Genomic DNA, 5,534 nt, shown 5'->3' with positions numbered 1-5,534 from the left:
AAACTGGAAACACATTTGATGTATTTTTGTGAGTTGGTCCATGCTATTGTATACATTTGAGAGGTCACTAGCTTCAAGGCCAAAGTCCATATCTGATTTCAAAAATAAAAAAATGCATTTTGTTTCTATTCATACATTGAAATTCACAATTAATACATTTTAAATGATTATTGCCAAATCCTGCAGAAGGTTATCCAGGTAGATAAAAGCTTTTGGGGTCAAACTCCATTAAGTGTGATTCCTTTATGCACTATGACAAATTATTTTCCTGGAGGTTATTCCTGGGAGCTCATCAGCTCCTTAAAAGAGCAGTACTGCCACCCAATGGAGAAGAGGGTAAATGTAAACCGAGCATACTTTTACAGAGGGAGAGAGAGCAATTAAAAATAAAATGAGCAAATAAATTTTGGCTTTAACTTAGGGATGTCATGGCAGGTTCAGGGCTAAGTGTTGTTCTTATTTATGTATATATTAACACTTCATAAATGGCTTGTATGAAAACTAAATTACAAGTTTCCTAAAACAAGTCTCCTATTTTGTCCCATCACATCCTTTTGTTGCATCCCCGTTACCCAACAGGGCCATTGTCACCATGCTTTCATCCCTGTCTGAGGAGTATGTGTATCTGGATTGCTTCACAGATTTATACTTTACAATACTAAACAGCCAAAGGCACGAAACAGCCACTGCAGCACCCCCTACAGTACGAGGACGGTTTCTCTCCCCCTCCCCTGCAGGGAGCTCTGGGAGTTTCTGCCAGCGGTTACTGCTCTGTGGCACTGTGCTGGCATGCCGCCCGCTCTGTTTCTCAGCACAGCCAGAACGGAATTATACACAAATTACAGGAGCTCGGAGCTGGCCTCTCCAAGAATAGATGCCCTGGTCCCAGCCATACAAACCATTGATCTGTCGCTCCCTGTAATTATCTCATTATTCACATCTCAATCTCAACAGCCACTCAGAACTCAAGTTCTGTCACACAGTTTTCAGATTCTTACCCACATATGTACAAAATAGTTGTAATTGAACAAATTCACACCCTTCATTGGAAACTGCTGTTCTGTGATTAATTTAGATGAATATATAGTGCTAATTATACTATACTGATCTGGCAATTATATATAGTTTGTTGAACAATGATCCAACTTAGAAAACAGTAAAGATTCCAATTTAATGAATTGAACAGGGAGGATGTGTCAGCTTAATGAACTTGAATATTAAGAGTATTGTACTTTCAACTACAACTGTACATACATACATACATTATATATATATATATATATATATATATATATACACCCACACATATACATATATACATACACACACGCACGCACGCACACACACAGTTTGAATAAAATGTATACGTAATGCACTTAGGTTAAACAATTTAAATACTATCGACTATACTATGTTAGAGAACAAATTAATTGAATTCAAAGCAAAGATAAATTCAGGAGGAGAAAAACTTGTTTATATCTGCAGGGTAAAAATGGGACATGATATAACAACTGAAACTACTAACTGGAAATTAAATATATCTGTCTTTTTTCTGTCATTACAAGACAAGTCTTTCGAAAATAAACAACAGTTTTAGTAGAATTAAAACATGTCGTAACAGTAAATCACAAGATACTTAAACAGACTCAAAATGACTCTAAACCAAAATCTAAAAATGGAAGAGCAAAGTCAAACTGCCAACAGACATGTAAGTACCAATCTCCGGTATAGCTGAAAACAAATAAGAGAGAAATAATCCACAAAATTAACATAAAACCAAACCAGAACAACCTTCTAGAATGTACACACAACATTCTAATTTACATATAATGGAATACACATCCAATAATATAATCCAACACTAAAGTAAAGAACTCCATAAACACATCTTTAAGGACCCTAAAAATGTAAATAATTTAAGAAGCGAAGCAGCAGCTGTTGAAATGTGAGCAGGAATAGATATGAGCTTGAAGGTATAATCTACTCACCTGGCAATCAGTGCTATTTAGAGCCACTTGTGTCTTTGACTGGGAGAGAGTGAGTGAGCGAGTGAAGGAGTGTGCTAACCTCTTTGCATCTATCCTTCTTCTCTCCCTCCTTCTCCCTCCCTCCTTCTATCACTTTCTCCTTCCCTCCCCCATCTCCTGTAACCTTTGCACATTTCTCTAAATTCCCGTCCCCACCTATTTAAAAAACAAATGTATAATAAAGGGAGAATATGCCCATTATGTATAAACAGGTTAAAAGGACAGGTTTTGTGCATGTATTATCTATATATTATATAAATGTATTTATTTTACACTTCATCATATATGTATATTACTAGAAGAAAGAGATTCCGCTATTTAAATTTTATTCTGAGTGCTGTCTATTTTGTTCCCAACATTTCCCGGTCATCCCCACGTACAGAGTTGTCTGCTGGATTCAGTTCACTGAGGTCCTCAGAGTTGTCACAGAGTTGTGGCTTTTTTGTGATTGTGATTTGTGGTACCTGGATCTCGAAGACTTGCGTGTCCTTTTGCATTCTTCAGTCTCTTCTCAGTCTCACCAATAACTGACCACTGGCTCCACTGGTGAATTGTCCAGGAGATACTTCATACATTCCCTTAATGTCAGGAAGAAATTACGTAGATTAGGAGGCCATTTGTTACTTAAACAATGTGGGCACATGGACAACAAACACACAGCTTTCTTGAACTCTAGTAAAACTGGCTCAGAGGTTCCCTCTTCCTGACCTTCTCTTGCATTTTCATTTGTGTATCATTTTTCTCTGCATATGGAATGCTACATCATGTCCCCCACATTTTATCAGTTTGCCACTCAATAAAAGCAACCTAGCATTTAACCAACTGACTGACTGACTAACGACTGACATAAACCACTTTTATAAACTTTTCATCCCCTCTGCACAGTGAAAAACATTTTTGGAACATTTCAAATTAGAGTGAAGGAGTAGGTTATGTTCAGAGCAGTAAAGGAGTGAAGTGAAAGACATATTGTGTAGTTGGTAGTTATTCTGGTTAAAACCAAAAAATAATAAAAAACAAAACTGATATGAAGATGGGGGTTGGTGGTGATTATGACATCGAAAATGTAGTGTTCATTGACACTCTCTGGGCTGTTACTCAAGACTTTGAGTCACAAAATCTAAGTTTTAGGGTAGGCATAAAAAAATGTATTTAAGTTTTTCTTTTTTCTTTTTTCAATGCACAACATGCAATTTAGTTGTTTGTGAGCCAAGTTTTTTTGACCAAGTGCCTGCATGAGCATTCCCTCCCTCTGGTAAACCAAGACAGGAAGAGTAGGCCCCTGTTAGAGGAATCTAATCAAAGAGAAAAATCTTACTGGACAACCAAAGGACAGCCCAAAAATATATCCAGTAAAACACTGGAATTTGGAGGGGAGACTTTGAACAAAATCATTAAGGATTACAGTGTCAGTGAATAGCACGGAGAATGACACATTAGAGCTGTTTTGGAGCAGAGGGAAACAACTGGAAAGCTAGGAACAAATTCATAACCATAGAAAACTCCTGGATACAGAGAATCGGGTGTTCTTGTTGAGTTGTGTTTGTTTTGTGGAGACGTGAGAAAGCGTTGTGATCTTTGTTATTGAAGTGCAGAGTGGCGCAGGGCTGAGAATGGTGCTTCAGTGTGCTATTAAGTACAGTTCGGCAGGGCTGGCCGCTGTGTCCCGGCCGCGTGACTCAGGGCAGGCGGAGAAAGCTGTGCCTTTAAGAGCTGCTGTTGTGGCTCCGCGGTCTCTCCACCTCTGGGTAATTACACAGCGTTGCACTAGCTCTGCCCTCACCCGCAATTTGTGGTGCCGTGAAATAAATATGTGCTCTCCAACAATAAACAACTGCCTTTTCAAATTATAGCACCTCCTTAGCTTTCAAAAATAAGCATTTTTTAACACATCCAGCTTCAGCTTTCCCTTTTGAGAAAAGGAGGAGCACACAGTCACCTAAAAGCCAGAGGGGGTCATTTCAATAGGCTGCAGTGAAGGCAGCAGGATTGAGGCTAGAAACACCTATTCACACTGCAGAAACAGGGATGCTTTGTTATAAAGTTCACATTGTGCCCTGTGTGAAGAGAAAATGCCCATTCTTCCAGCAGAATGACTTCACCATAAGGCCAGGGCTAAAACAGCCACTTAGTACATTTCCAAACAATAACCCCAGGCCACTAACCATGGTAGCCTTACCATTATAGCAGCCTAGTAATGCATACAGGTCTTCTGTTTACTGTAGCCAAGTTACGCAGTAATTTGTATTTGCAATTTTTTTTTCCCACAATTTACGGTGATATACATTTACCGGTGCCACAGTGGTTTTATTTGCAGGTTTCCAAAGGGTAACCCAGGGAACCACAGCAGGTTTTCACGATGCACCCACACACAAAAAAAAAAAAAACATTTTGCACTCATTTGTGTTTTTTAAAGCAGCTTAGAATGACTCAAAGGCACATCTCATTCCAAATACCTCAAAGTTGTCTTGTGTCACTTCCCCCCAGAGACAAAGCTGTGTCCAGGTGAGGAGACGGCTCATCAAAGCTTCTTAAAAACCAAAGCCTGGAAATGCTATGGTAGAGCAAGATGGTACTCGAGGTTAAAGATATACCTGAGCTTTATCTCATTTGACATAAATCTATAAGCATTTCCTTCAAACGTTTTGTAACAATATGTAAAAATGCAGGCTCAAGTTTTCAGATATTCTCATCATGTAAGACCTGCCTAATGACATTACTGTGTTAATGAGCATCTGGAAAAACACAATTAAAAAGTAACTGCTCCCTCTGGTGGTTAATACACACATTTTCCACCTTTCAGTTTGTTAGCAGTTCAGATGCAAGTATGACTTGACTTCCTGTCTGAAGATACTTTGTGTACAATCTTGTCCCATAAAACACAAAAACTGTAAGGAGTGATTTGGGAACAGAATAATAAACTGTACACTGTTTTGTAAATCTAGAACTGTAGGAGGATTTAGTGTTTTGGAAGATAGGAATAATAATTAAGATCATGAGAGCAAGACTTTTTATAATCTCAAAGACAGACCCATTTGATAAAAGCATAAAATAATAATAAAATACAAAATATATGTGCTGTAAATTCTATGAACCGCTAACTTGAACACAGAGAGAAATGGGCTTCATGATACTGAACAGACCGTGTGGAACGTTGTACTGAAAACCAATCCAATGAAAAACACAATGCAAGGTGAAAAGATTAAAATAAATTTAATGCACTATTGACTGTACTCTTTGGCAGCAGTGCAACACAATGCATACATAATTCAGAAACACCATGGGATCATCAAGGAGGATTACAGAGCTTTGATTAACACGTTTCGTTTCTAATTGGCAGTTGGTCCTTACATACACTTTAGAAGATCATAAATAATAAAACAGAAACCTCTGGGAACAAAAATCAAAGTATAAAAGGTCAACTTGTGTCCTGATAAAAAACATGGGTAGTGATGGCAAGTTCTCTATTAAAATGTGGGGGTGATAGGGACAACAAACATGCTCTGA

The sequence above is a fragment of the Amia ocellicauda genome, chromosome 20, assembly GCF_036373705.1.
Source record: "Amia ocellicauda isolate fAmiCal2 chromosome 20, fAmiCal2.hap1, whole genome shotgun sequence".
Taxonomy (NCBI): domain Eukaryota; kingdom Metazoa; phylum Chordata; class Actinopteri; order Amiiformes; family Amiidae; genus Amia; species Amia ocellicauda.
This window is presented reverse-complemented; position numbering follows the sequence as displayed.